The sequence below is a fragment of the Carcharodon carcharias genome, chromosome 19 (assembly GCF_017639515.1).
Source record: "Carcharodon carcharias isolate sCarCar2 chromosome 19, sCarCar2.pri, whole genome shotgun sequence".
Classification (NCBI taxonomy): domain Eukaryota; kingdom Metazoa; phylum Chordata; class Chondrichthyes; order Lamniformes; family Lamnidae; genus Carcharodon; species Carcharodon carcharias.
The window spans coordinates 108,094,553-108,109,738 of record NC_054485.1 but is presented as its reverse complement, the minus strand read 5'-3'; the positions used below and the strand labels follow the sequence as shown (position 1 = coordinate 108,109,738).

The window sequence follows — 15,186 nt, the reverse complement described above, 5'->3', positions numbered from 1 at the left end:
CTTCAGAAACCCCCGCATCACTTTCAGCAAACTGGTGTGGTGAGAGAGAGAGATCCGGTTTTATTTTCCAGCAATCCTATGATTAAGAGCCAGTAAATCCTGCACTCTCTGTCAGTGCTGAGGTGCCCTCTTCACAGCGTAACACCCGAGGAACAGAAAGAGGCCATTCAGCCCGTCCTCTCCATGCTGGTCCTTTGGTACAGCTCCGCAACTAGTCCCAACACCCCTGACTATTCCCCATGGCCTTGCAACATTTTCCATTTCAAACAAAATCTATCCAATTCCCTTCCGGAAAGTGAATCTTGAATCTGTTTTGACCACTCTTGTGTGCAGTGCATTCCAGACCTTTAGAACTCGATGAGTAATCTCCCCCCCAGCCTTCTTTTGACAATTGTCTTAGTTCTGCATCCTGTGGTTACCGACCCTCTTGCCTGTACAGGTGGTTTCTTGTTGCATGGCAGAATTAGCATTCATTTAGTGCTTTTAGCAGAGTAACACTTCCCAAAGGTGTTTTACAGGATCATTGTTTGACACTGAGCTGCCAATGGAGATATTCGGGCAGCTGATCAAAGGCGTGGTCAAAGATGTCAGCCTTAAGGAGCATCTTAAAGGAAACAAAGAGACAGAGAAGTGACGAGGTTCTGGAAGGAAATTCTGACAGCTGCAGGACCCAGGCAGCTGGAGAAATATTTCCCCAATGATGCAGCGATGGAAATTGAGGATCCATAAGAGGAGTGAGTTCTCAACAGTTGTAGGGATGCAGGAGACGACAGAAATAGGGAAGGGGTGGGGAAGGGTGGTGTCCGGAGTCAAGGCCATGGTGAGATCTACAGGATCCAGGGGCCAATATAGTCACTGTGCTGCAACTTGGGACATTTTCCTATGGTAAAGGTGCTATATAAAATGCAGCTTAAGCCCCAGGCATGGGAACAGGAACTTCAGAACATAACCCCCCGCCAACCACCTCCCCAGACACACCCTGCCCCATCTCACCCACCCAAAACAACCCCATCCCACCCCAACCCCCTCCCACAAACCTCATTCATCCCACCCAATCCCCAAACTACCAACTACACCCCTCCCCGAGAAGAGTCACAGATAAAGTATCCCCTGCTATCAGCAACAAAAATGCAGTCACTTCCATGGGTTTCAATGCCGTTTTCTTTCCCCATTATTTTTTCATAGGATTTGGAAAAATCTGCAAAGACCAGCATCTCTTGCCCTTGGCTCACTGGACAGCAGTTAAGACCACAATTGCTGTTGCTGGAGGCTGGAGCAGGTTTCTCCCCCCATGCCGGAATGATGTGATATTAGTTTTTATAACAATCAATTACAGGTCACTATTACTAAGACTAGCTTTATCTTGCAGGTTTATTAATTGGGTTTAAATCCAACCAATGTGGAAGTGTGGAATCCAAACCTGTGTCCCCAAGGCATTAGCCCGGGGCTCTGGATTACCACCCCCGTGATGTCACCACTATGCCATCACCACCCCTCAGTAAGCAGAATGAATCAATGAATAAATGATGTAATTTTAATGTTGCTCTCCAACACTCTGCTCTGTCATTCCAAAGGCCTGGCTGTTATACCTCCAGGAGTCTCTAACACTTGTGCTGAATTTTGTAGTGAAACAGCTGCTTAAATGCTTTCAGAAGATTAAAAAGAAAGGTTTGAATTTACATGCAGCGCCTTTCACCATCCAAGGACGTCCTAATACATTTTACAGCCAATGAAATATTGTCTGCGCTAATGTAGGAAATGCAGCAGCTAATTTGCTGACAGTAATGTGATCATCTGGTTCAATACCCAGGCCACAGGAGAAAACCTGGTCATCTTGGATGAAGGGATGGATGGGTCAGTTGCCAAATTTGCCGATGACACAAAGATATGTAGGAAAATTAGTTGTGAATAGGGCAGAAGGAGGCTGCAAATATATATAGATATGTTAAGTGAGTGACCAAAGATCTAGCAGGTGGAATATAATGTAGAAAAATATGAAATTGTCCATTTTGGCAGGAAGAATAAAAGAGAAGAATATTATCTAAATGGTCAGAGATTGCAGAGCTCTGAGATTCAGAGGGATCTGGGTGACCTAGTGCATGAATCACAAAAGGCTAGTACACAGGTACAGCAGGGAGTTAAGAAAGCTAATAGAATGTTATCATTTATTGCAAGACGAAACATCGTCTCCACATCCACCCTGTCAAGACCTTGCTCAGGACCTCTTTCAAGATCAAGGTGAGGGGCAGGAGGTTTAGGGGGGATGTGAGGAAAAACTTTTTTACCCAGAGGGTGGTGACGGTCTGGAATGCACTGCCTGGGAGGGTGGTGGAGGCGGGTTGCCTCACATCCTTTAAAAAGTACCTGGATGAGCACTTGGCACATCATTACATTCAAGGCTATGGGCCAAGTGCTGGTAAGTGGGATTAGCTAGGTAGGTCAGGTGTTTCTCACGTGTCGGTGCAGACTCGATGGGCTGAAGGGCCTCTTCTGTGCTGTGTGATTCTGTGAATTGAATACAAAAGTAGGGAGGTTGGGCAGGCTAGGCTTGTATCTGCTTGAATTTAGAAAGGTAAGAGGCAACTTGATTGAAACATATAAGATCCTGAGGGGTCTTGACAGGGTGAATGTGGAGACGATCTTGTAGAAGAATCTAGAACTAGGGGTCACTATTTAAAAATAAGGGGTCTCCCATTTAAAACAGAGATGAGGTGAAACTTTTTCTATCAGAGTGCCGTGAGTCTTGGGAACACTCTTCCTGAAACGGTGAATATTTTTAAGGCGGGGTGGATAAATATTTGGTGAGGGGGTGATAAGTTATCAGGGGTAGGTGGGATGCACTTTTCAGGCTACATTGGAGCACCCATGATCTTATTAAATGGCAGAGCAGGCTCAAGGGGCTGAATGGCCTACTCCTGCTCGCATGTTCTTTGAACTGGTGATTCCTGGGATCTTTCACATCCCCCTGAGAGGGCTGATAGGACCTTCCATTCATATGGAATCCAATGATGCCGCAATTGATGCAGCATTCTCCCTCTTACTGTAGTGGGAGTGGCAGCTTGGGTTTTGCATTCAAGTGTCTGGAAGGGTCTTGAACCCACAGCCTTCTGACTGAGAGGTGTGAGTACTATTGAACTTAGCTACAACTAGCACAGAGCCCCCATACTGATGTTAATCTGTAAGACTCCGGCAGTTACTGCGATGATTTAAACTTTAAGGGATGTGCCTAGGAGTGGGTGGAAACCATCTTCCCGGAAGCTGGAATACTGAGTCAGTGATTTGTGTGGGAGGAGGTTCACTCACAGTTCAAAGGCCAGGTTGATTTGTTAGCTGGAGCCATTTGATGCGTAGATTTATGTAACATTTGCTGTGAGATTAATTGTTTTTCCTCTTCTTTCATGGGATGTGGGTTTTGCTGGCTAAGCCAGCATTCATTGCCCAGAGCTAATTGCCCATTAAGAAGGTGGTGGTGAGCTGCCCTCTTGAACTGCTGCCGTCCTTGTGGTGTAGATGCACCCACAGTGCTGTTAGGAAAGGAGTTCCAGGATTTTGACCAGCGACATTGAAGGAACAGTGATATATTTCCAAGGATGGTGAGTGACTTTGAGGGGAACTTCCAGGTGGTGGTGTTCCCATCTATCTGCTGCCCTTGTCCTTCTAGATGGTAGTGGTCGTGGGTTTGGAAGGTGCTGTCAAAGGAGCCTTGGTGAATTCCTACAGTGCATTTCGTAGAGGGTACACACTGCTGCTACTGTGCGTTGGTGGTGAAGGGAGTGAATGTTTAAGGTGATGAGTAAGGTGTCGATCTAGCAGACCGTTTTGTCCTGAATGGTGTCAAACTTCTTGAGTGATGTTAGAGCTGCACTGATCCTGTCAAGCAGAGAGTATTCTATCACACTCCTGACTTGTGCCCTGTATATGATGGACAGACTTTGGGGAGTCAGGAGGTGAGTTACTCAGCACAGGATTCCCAGCCTCTGACCTTCTCTTGTAGCCACAGTATTTATATGGCTAGTCCAGTTCAGTTTCTGGTCAATGGTAACACCTAAGATGTTGATAGTGGGGGATTCAGTGATGGTAATGCCATTGAACATCAAGGGGTGATGGTTAGATTCTTTCTTGTTGGAGATGGTCATTGCCTGACACTTTATTGTGTGAGAATGTCTTTGAAGTAGTGACCAATTTCAATCAACCTTAGTTTCAGCCCATAATGTTGGTGCTGCTCTCTGAATGGGCAGTCATGCTTAGTCCCACATTCCTGCTTTTCATCCTTAACCCCGTAAATTAATTACGGAATGAGCTTGATTTATGGAATCAGCATTTTGTGTGGAATGTTCCAGATCCCGATAGCTCTCTGAGCAAGAACAGTTCTCCTTCCCCCCTCTAATCTCTTGCCAATGATTGTCAATCTGTGGTTATTGACCCACTCACCAGAACAAATCGTCTTTCTTCTATCAACTCTACCAAAACCTCTCATCATATTGAACAGCTCAATTGCATCAGCTCTTGACCTTCTTGGCTCTCAGGTGAACAGCATTAACTTTTTCAGCCTCTCCTCATAACTGAGTGAAGTGGGCATGCGTTACGAATTAGTTACATTAATCTCCACATCCCCTGCTGCTGCTTGTAGCTACTCCGCTTCCCAGGAGATCAGCTGTCATGGTATGTCACGCCCGCCTTGTCTTGTGCCATCCTCACACAGCCGCTGGAGCTCATCTGCAATCGTCTGTGATGCCCATCATCCAACTACACCTAGGTTGACCCCTTTTTCTGCCCTCCTTCCACTTTGATCTCCAGCAGAGGTCTCTGTAGCTTGTCAGCTCTGATCAAAAGGCCGAACACTAACAATTTCTTTTCTGCTCTCCTTGTCCTTGCAGATTTGAGCACCTCTGGAATTTTTAGCATTCGTCTTAGCATCCACATTTCAAAGGCCTTGATTTCCTTCCACAGATATTTATTTATTGTCCAGGTTTCTGAGGCAGACAAGAAGGTGGACAGGATGTAGCATCTTATGATTCTTTTTCTTTGTTAAAAGCCGAAATTTCTTGTGGTTCACATAACCCTTTAGCTTTACAAAATTGTTGCTGGCTATCTCTATCCTTCTTCTAATTTCAGAATCGCATCTACCATCATCTGCAGCCCAAGTCTCCTCATTCGAGAGTGGGTCTTGAAGGACTGCATTACAAGGACAGAAGGAATAGGCTTGGCTTGTGTTTCCCTGAGTACAGAAGATTGAGGGCAGGACAGATCATGGTGCTTAAAATGATAAAAGGATTCGACAGATCAGATACAGAGGGCGGGATTTTCCAGCCCGGATACTGGCGGGCAGGTCGAGGGCTGGGTGGGAAAATTTGGAGAAAAAGTCAACAGCTCTCCAAATTCTCCCAGCCCACCCATGACCATGCCCACCGATTTGGGGGCCAGAAAATCCCGGCCAGAGAAACTATTCCTTCCAGCCGGCAGTCAAAAGGCGAGGGTGGAATTGTCTTGAAATTAGAGATCAGAGCGAGGTCCTTCAGGGCTGATGCTTAAGAGCATTTATTCACACACTCTGTGCTGGAAATTTGAAACACTACCCCCCCAAAAAGGCTACGGATGCTGACGGCCAATTGGGACTTTCAAGACTCAGATTGGTACATTCATGTTGGGTAAGTGCATCAAGGGGTATGGGGTTAAGTTGGGTAATTGGAATTGAGATACACATTGGCCATGACCCAGTTGATTGAGGGACTGCTTCTAAGGCACTGGCTCTGAAATCTGGATATCCTCAGTGTTATCAGCCTCTTGAAGATTACGAGTGGAATGAAACACCCTGAATGGCCTATGACATAGTAGCAAGACAACCCAGGTTTGATGCTTTGACCTGCACTGGAGAAGTCAATTCATAGCAGCAACATTTAACTTTCCCCTTTATTCTTTCATGGGATGTGGGTGTCGCCGGGAAGGCCAGAATTTGGTGCCCGTAATAAAAACAGAAAGTGCTGGAAAACTTTGACGGGGAGTCAGATTGGACTCCAAGCGTTAACTCTGTCTCTCTCTCCACAGCTGCTGCCAGACCTGCTGAGTTTTTCCAGCATTTTCTGTTTATATTTCAGATATCCAGCACCCACAGTATTTATTGCCCATCTCTAAATACCCTTGACCTGAGTGGCTTTCTAGGCTGTTTTAAAAGGCAGTTAGGAGTTAACTACATTGCTGTGAGTCAGGAGTTACATGTAGGCTAGATCAGATAAGAATGGCAGATTGACTTCTCTAAATAGGATAAAGGGGTTTTTTATAAACAATAAGTGACTGTGGTCATGGTCACCATTACTGAGACTAGCTTCATTGTTCCAGATTTATTAATTGAGTTTAAATTCCACCAGCTGCCATGGTGGGATTTGAACCTATATCCCCAGAGAATTAGCCTGGGCTTCTAGATTATCAGTTACAATGATATTAACACTATGCCACCATCCACCCAAGCTGCTGATGGTGAGCTAACAAGGGAGAAGTCTAGAAGTCTGAGTCAATATCTAGTGACTCCCCTTGGAATCTATTTCAGTGTGCGTGTTGAGATGAGGAGTGGACTGAGAGGTTGCTGTAATGCAGCGCACAATATTCACTGTCACCCCTTGACAGTGACCTTTTGGGGCAACATAGCAGGGAAGCACCCATGGGGGGAGTGGTGGGAAACTTGAAATGGAAGAAACTCCAAATTATCGCTTCAAAAGAGAACACTGAGAGGTGAACTGATAGATTTAATCCTTTAAGATTACATACAGGTAGGACAGATGTAGAAAAGGTGCTTCCAATCATTGGGTGTCCAAAACTCAGGTCCATACCTATAAGGTAGTTTACAAATAAATCCCATTGCAAAGTCAAGAGGATCTTCCTTTCCAGAGAGTGGGCAGAATGTTACAGAGAGTGGTTAAGGTGAATAGTGCAGTTGCATAGAAGGGGGAGGCTAGATAGGGGGAGAAAGGTATAGAATGATATGGTATTGGGGTATAAGATGAATAGGGTGAGAGGAGGCACAAACACAAGCATGCCTGTCGGGCCGAATGGTCTCTTTTTTAAATAAAATTCGGTGCAAACCACCTGGCTGACAACAGAAAGAAGCATACAGTCAGTTAAGGAGTTCCACGGACTCAACATTAATGTAATAAAAACAGAAAATGCTGGAAAAACTCAGCAGGTCTGACAGCATCTGTGGAGAGAGAGAGAGACAGAGTTAACATTTCGAGTCCATATGACCCTTCTTCAGAGCTCGAAAGGTTAACTCTGTCTCCTTCTCCGCAGATGCTGTCAGACCTGCTGAGTTTTGCCAGCATTTTCTATCTTTATTTCAGCTTTCCATCATCAACAGTATTTTGCTTTTATCCCTGACATTAACATGCCTGGATAAACCTAGATTCATTCACCATGGAGGCAAGATAAATTTCGAAAATAATACCGCTAGTTTGCACTGGAAAGCTGAGAATGATTAATATTCCAATGAAGCAGCATCATTTATTAATTCAGTGCTGAGAGACGCCATTGCTGTGCGAGAGACTCCAACTGAGTCTATAAATACTCAAAAGTATAAACAGCTTCAAGTCCCAGGTTGAGAGAGGCTGCAGACAGAATAATTTAACACGAGTTTTACAGTTGTCATCACACTGTGTGATGTTAGCAAAGAACCTTTCACCGACAAAACAGAAAGTTTACATTTCTGTAGCATCTTTCATTCCCTCCCTACAGGCTTTTCAGCTGCTGAAATACCTTTCCAACACAAAAGGAAAAAACAGTAAAAACTGGGAAATAAGAATACTGGCCCGAACTGGTCTTGCACATTAAAATGGAACACCAGTAAAACTGGCTAATAAGAGTGCTGGTCCGAACTGTTTTTGCCTTCTGGGAAGTGTAGATACTGTTGTAAATATAGCAGCCACTTGGCACACAGTTATTGGGATTGCCTGGGGTCTCCCAGAATTGGAGATTAATCTCCAGGGCACACACTCCCTCCAGTTACTCTGCTTCTAAGAGGGTGTTGGCTTCCATGGTTATGCTTGGCAAGAGGGGCTTTCTGCAGGTGCTGAAGACTTACCCACTCTTCTATAGATTAGTGGGAAGGATTTACAAATTGATACTCAACCTGCTCAGCTGCATAATATATGTGCCTTCCATGATCATCAAGTCCCAGAGCTGGATTTCAACCCACCCAGCTGCGGGTTCAGAGGCAGGGAGGCTACCCACTGTAACACAACACCTTTCATTCCAAGACACTGCTGGGAGCAACACCCATGGGAAAAAAACACTCAGGGTTGTTTAAAAAGGAGTCATTCAACTCTTATGTTAATATTATTACTTAATAAAAAGATTCTTAAAAATTAATTTTCATGGGATGTGCGTATCACTGGCTAGGCCAGCATGTATTGCCCTTGCCCAGAGGGCATTTCAGAGTCAACCACATTGCTGTGGGTCTGGAGTCACATTTAGGCCAGATAAAGGTGGTAGATTTCCTTTCCTAAAGGACATTAGTGAACCAGATGGATTCTTACAACAATTATTTCATAGTCACCAACAGACTTTTAACTCCAGATTTATGGAATCCAAATTTCACCATCTGTCATGATGGGATTTGAACCCAGGTCCCCAGTGCATTAGCCCAGGTCTCTGGAATACTATTCTAGTGCCAGTACCACTATGCTCCCCAAAATGGAAGAGACAAGGCTGTTTGACATTTGGAGGAAACAAAAAGTCTGTTTGATTTCCAATTGGCCATGGGCCAATGTGATTGACATACTGGGTGACCAATAGCAAATGTTTGGAGGGAGGGGCAGGGTATAGGGCAGAGAGAGAAACAAGAGTGGGAAAGGAGAGAGGGGGAGAGAGACAGAGTGGGAAAAGAAAGAGAGAGAGACAGACAGTGAGAGAGGGAGGGAGAGAGGGAGGGAGAGAGGGAGAGACAGACAGACAGACAGACAGAGTGGGAAAGGAGAAACGGAGTGGGAGAGAGAGAGACAGAGACAGAGACAGAGAGAGAGAGGGTGGGAGAGAGACAGAGAGAGAGGGTGGGAGAGAGAAAGCGAGACGGAGTAGGAAAGGAGAGAGACAGAGGAAGACAGAGTGGGAAACGGAGAGAGAGAAACAGAGTGAGAATTGGAGAGAGAGAGAGAGAGAGACAGAAAGCGTTAGAATGGAGAAAGCGAGACAGAGTAGGAACCAGAGAGAGAATCAGAGAGAAAGAGTGGGAAAGGGGAGAGAGAGAGACAGACAGACAGAGTGGGGACAGACAGAGTGGGAAAGGAGAGAGAGAGAGACAGACAGACAGAGTGGGAAAGGAGAAAGAAAGAGGGAGAGAGAGAGAAATAAGCCTTTTGCAATTAGCAACATCATTAGTGCCATAACAAGGTTCATTCAGGAAAAGCAGACTCAGGCATCTCATTAAAGCAGTGGGTGAGTTTAACGTTTCTGTATTCTGTCTAAAAAATATATAAATTAAGTTGATTTTTATTTGTGCTGATTCTGTCCATGTGTGTGTGAAGACAAAGGTTCCCCACTCCTGTCAGAAGTCAAGCTGACCATTCCAGGTATTATCCATTTCCCTTGGCTTTGGGTTGTGTATGGGAAACTGAGACCCAGAACATTCCTGTTCTTTCCTTTTCTCCCAACACATCACACACACTAATAGCTTGGTGCAAAAATCAATAAATAATTTGCATTAATCAAACCAGTTGCAAGCCAAAATAAAGTGTTGTTAGGCAAGGTTATCTAGGAATGTGAAGCCAATAGTAAATAGAGTTGAGATAGGATCTAACTGAATGACAGAACAGACCCAAGAGGCTGAATAACCTCCTCTTGTTCCAGATGAAAGGTTTCTGTGCTTAACCCACTGAACGCTCCAAATTTAAAAATCTCATCTTTGTTTTTGAATCCCTCCATTGTCTTCCCCACCTCCGTGATCTCCTCCAGCTCCACAACCCTCCGAGATACCTGCGCTCCTCCAGTTTTCCATTCTTATTTCTCCACTATTGGTGGCTGTGCCTTAAGATGCTTGGGCCCTAAGCTCTGAAACACCTTCTTAACCTCTCTACTTCTCTGCCTCACTTTCCTCCTTCAATTCCCACTTAGAACATTCCGACCATCTGTCCTTACAAAATATTGTTTGATTAAACACCTTGGGACATTTCACTATGTTAAAGATCCTGTATGAAAAACCCCTATCATCCCTATCACAGCCCCTGTGCTCCAGAGAAATTACCTTGAATGTACATTGGCTGTGTGACTCATGTGATATTGAGCTTAGCTCTTACAGTGATGTGGAAACAGGACCTTTCTTTTGATATGATGTACTTTGTATAAACACAGTTTTAATCTCCCTAATTATCCTAGTTCCCCTCAAGGTTTTGAATGAAATGTGCTTTTATCTCAGAGCATTGAGCTCCCACTGACATATTCTTCCTATCACAACAAGGCTGGTCACTTTGCTGATCAGGCCAGACTCTTGTTTCTCAGGAGCAAACCCTTTGTGCGCTGTACAAGTGACACAGTGTTAATCTGGAGGGCAAGATACCCTATGAAGTGCAACTTTATTGCACGGCGAATGGAATGCTCTGCCTGAAAAGGTGAGGGTTCCTAACAGCACTGTGGGTGCACCTACACCATGTGGACTGCAAGCGGTTCAAGAAGGCGGCTCACCACCACCTCCTCAAGGGTAATTAGGGATGGGCAATAAATGCTGGCCCAGCCAGAGACACCCACGTCCCATGAAAGAATAAAGAAAAAACCCTATCAAAGGGAAATTAAAGAAGTATTTGAAAGGGGAAACGATTGCAGGGCTACAGGGAAAGGGCCGGAGAGGGGGAAATTCATGGGACAGCCCTTTCAAAGAGTTGGCACAGGCATGATGGACTGAATTTGCTCCTTCTGTCCGGCATCGCTCGATGATTCAAAACCTGTTGTTCTTCACAAGTAAACTTGGCTGCCCTCGAGAATTTTTTGAAAAAAAGGCCGGGATTTTAAGGCTCTGGCAGGGTGGGTCCCGATGCAGCAGATGCGGCAGGTCAGCCAGAAGTCCATTGACTTCGGCAGCACAGGAAGATCCCACTGATGGGTGGGGACGGAAATCCTGTCCCTAGTTACCTTGGGGTGGGGGGGGGCTTTCCCCAAAATCTCCTCAGTGGCAGATTTTTGTTTTGTCTGATTCTGCTTCTGTGAAGATCCTTGGGGGGTTTTCACTACCTTAAAAGGTGCTATATAAATGCAACCCATTGTTACTTTAATTGTGTGTGTGAAGTGACACTAATGTCAATCTGGGGAGCAAGGAATTCTTTAACAAAAAATTCCGCTGTTCAGACTCAAACAGTGTCAGCCATGGCTCACTGGGTAACACATCTGACTTCTGAGGGATGGTTCCAGGTTCAAAGTTCTTATCCAGCACAAAATTCAAGGCTGATGCTCCCAGTTCAGTGCTGAGGTAGTGCTGCGCTGTTGGAGGTGCCTGCACTGTGATGAGAAGTTAAACTGCAATGCTGTTTGTGTACACATTGCTGGATGGCAGTAGGCCCCAGCCTCGCTTGGGTACAAATGATAACCACATGCCAACGCTGGGGTCAGATACCAGCTTTGGTTTAGTGGGTAGCACTTGCACTTCTGAGACAGAAAGCCATGGGGTCACGTTCAAACACATAATCTAGGCTGACGCTCACAGTGCAGGACTGAGGGAATGCTGCACTGTTGGAAGGGCTGTTTTACAGGTGAGATGAGCAGTGTGTACCATCTACAAGATTCACTGTAGGAACTCACCAAGGCTCCTTTGACAGCAGTTTCCAAACCCACTACCACCTAGAAGGACAAGGGCAGCAGGTCGATGGAACACCACCACCTGGAAGTTCCCCTCCAAGACACTCACCATTCTAACTTGGAAATATATTGCAGTTCCTTCACTGTCACTGGGTCAAAATCCTGGAACTCCCTCCTTAACAGCACAGTGGGTGTACCTACACTTGACCGACTGCAGGAGTCCAAATGGCAACTCACCCTCATTAGGGATGGGCATCAAAGCTGTCCTTGCCAGCGATGCCCAAATCCCAAGTGCAAATAAAAAAAAAAGTTCACTTAATGGAGATGAGAACAGGAGGCACAGAAAGTCTCTGAATAAATGTTAACTAACCCCACGCTGACAGCCTCCAATGGACACGTGTGAGGGTCTGACATCACCCCAGTACCAGTAAGTGCCATCGTCATAACACTGGTCCAGGAATTCCAGCCTCCTTGCCGGGAAGAGCGCTTTGTTTCTGAGGTTCTGTCAAAGGCTGGGAAGTCTGACAGGCCTGGACTTGTTCCATAAGATGGTGGAAAGCCCCCAGAGCGACACAAGGCAAGCTGAGGCCTGCTCTGGAGAGCTGCAGGTGGAAACGTTAGCACTTCTGTCAGTCTAAGACAGGGGAGATGACAGAGGGGCAGGGGCTGATGAAGGGGTGAGTGGGAGGGTAGAAAGCTGTTGAACAAAGCATCTCCAGTGGGATGGAGATAGGAGGTGGATCACTCTGCTCCCAAGACACCTCCTGATGCCAGTTGCCTAGCAACAACCGAGGTACTTGAGTGAATGTTCTGCAGCCGCCACTGGGACCTCTTTTCCAATTCAAATGGCATCAACAAATGATCAGTAAGTTAAATATCCTCGCTGGGGATTATCTTCCTTTCCTCTCCCTGGCTCCAATTCCTGTTGCTGAATGTTTCCAGTTCAACAGGGGCGTTGTCAGTGGAGTGAGCTGGGAGCTGATCCAACTGTGGGGAAGCTTGTGTGAGCGGGTGGGAGTGCGGTGCTCCCAGCCTGTTACGGACTGGAGACTATCCCTGCCCTGGGTCCATTGGCTCTCCATTCATTGCCTAAATCCATGTTAAATGGGCCTCACATCTCTCTTGATGGCTCTCGTATGAATTTCCACTTTCATCCCTGCGTTTGAACGAATGCAGAATCGGAACAGGTCCTCAACTTTCCAAACTTCCCTCCCTACTTGGAACTGTTCATCCCCTACTCCCCACCGAGGGCAGCCATTTCCTGTCCTCCCAGTCTCATGTACACAACCTCCCTGCAGTCTGTGCATGGCTGAGAATCTTCCACCATCTCTCTCTCTCTCACACATACTCATTCAGCCCTGAGACAGCTGCTGCTGCCACAGGAGCTGAATGAAAAAGCCAGTCACCTTTCCCAATCTGTCCTGCCTGTGAGGGATTGAAAGCCAGGAACGACTACTGACTGTATTAACGTTCAACGCACAATGTGCTGGTGTGACAATGTGTGGTGTTCAGTGTATTAACACAAGGAATTAATCTCTTCATTACAGCATAGTAACAGAATATCACACAGACATATGTCAGTGTCATTATTGGACTTGGCCATTTCTAAGCTTGTAAGCTGCACCACAGAGCACCCAGCTCCCACATACAGTGGGGAGCACTGTTGTCACCCTTCACGTCAGATGCATTCAAGAGACATGATTGCCTAGTGCAGTGCAGTGCTGAGGGAGTGCTGCACTGTCGGAGGTACCATCGGTCAGATTAGAGGCCCTGTCTGCTATCTCTGGTAGATGTAAAAGATCCCATGGCTCTCCTCCGAAGAAGAGCAGGAACGTTATCCCAGTGTCCTGGCCAATATTTATCCCTCACTCAATGCCATTAAAAATCAAATCATCCGCTAATTGTCACATTGCTCATTGTGGGAGCTTGCTGTGTGCAAATTGGTTGCTGTGTTTCCTACATTACGACAGTGACTACAATTCAAAACACCTCAGTCATTTTCAGTAATGTGCTTCCGGAGGTCCTGAGTTTGGGGTAAAGGCTATATATAAATACAAACCCTTCTTCCATATTTCAGACTGACCAAAGTGTAACATTTGCTCAGCGTGATGAGGGCAATATTAAACTGACTGTAGTTAAGCACCTCGTCCACTTCTTCTTTCTACAGAAATAAATGGAGAGGAAACTGTTGTAAGGTATAAATTATCTCAGAGACTCATTATCATCCGCTTCAATATGATCAAAAGGAGTGAAAATACCAGAGGTAGACCATAGAGCACACTGTCTAATTACTGTGCCTGTCTCCATCCCCTTCACACTGTCAGAGTCAGTAACTCCTCCAACACAGCACACCATCTAATTACAGTACCTGTATCCATCTCCCTCACACTGTCAGTCTCAGTAAATCCTCTAATACAGCTCACAGTCTAATTACTGTACCTGTATCCATCTCCCTCACACTGACATTCTCAGTAAATCCTCTAATACAGCACACGGTCTAATTACTGTACCTATATCCATCTCCCTCACACTGTCAGTTTCAGTAAATCCTCTAATACAGCACACGGTCTAATTACAGTACCTGTATCCATCTCCCTCACACTGTCAGTCTCAGTAACTCCTCTTAAACGGCACACTATCTAGTTACTGTATGTGTGTTCATCACCCTCACACTGACAGTCTCAGTAACTCCTCTAATGCAGCACACTTCCTACATACTGCAACCTGTATCGATCTCCATCACACTGTCAGTCTCAGTAACTCCTCTAATACAGCACACTGTCTAATTACTATACCTGTATCCATCTCCTTCACACTGTCAGTCTCAGTAACTCCTCTAATGAAGAACACCGTCTGATTACTGTACTTGTATCCATCTCCCTCACACTGTCAGTTTCAGTAGCTCCTCAAAAACAGCACACTGTCTAATTACTGTCCCTGTATCCATCACCCTCACTCTGTCAGGCTCAGTAACTACCCCAATGCAGCACAGTCTCTAATTGTTAAACCTCTTTCCATCTCCCCCACACTGTCAGACAAAGTAACTCCTCTAATACAGCTCACTGTCTAATTAATGTTACTTCCAACCATCTCCCTCACTCTGGCTCTCCCTCACTCTGGCTCAGTAACTCCTCTAATGCAGCTCACTGTCTAATTAATGTACCTGTATCTATTTTCCTCACACTGTCAGGTTCAGTAACTTCTCTAACACAGCACACTATTCAATTACAGAACCTATATCCAGCTCTCTCACATTTTCATACTCAGTAACTCTTCTATTACAGCACATTGTCTAATTACTGTACTTATATCCAATTACCTCACATTGTCAGATCAGTAACTCCTCTAATCGAGCACACTGTCTAATTACTGTACCAGTATCCATCTCCGTCACACTGTCAGACTCAGTAATTCCTCTAA

At 45.5% G+C, this 15,186-nt stretch overlaps 1 protein-coding gene across 2 annotated transcripts in view; it reads right to left on the bottom strand.

Annotated features, from left to right (window-relative positions):
* The window catches only part of LOC121291897 (regulator of G-protein signaling 3-like), a 231,763-nt gene that overhangs the window by 200,185 nt on the left and 16,392 nt on the right, over positions 1-15,186 (bottom strand). The window contains exon 2 of one of the 2 annotated variants that reach the window (XM_041213549.1): positions 13,826-13,927. The exons of the other annotated variant lie outside the window; for it this stretch is intronic. The gene's annotated coding sequence lies outside the window, so the exon portion shown is untranslated. The remainder of the gene's footprint in view (positions 1-13,825; positions 13,928-15,186) is intronic. 2 annotated transcript variants of the gene reach the window in all.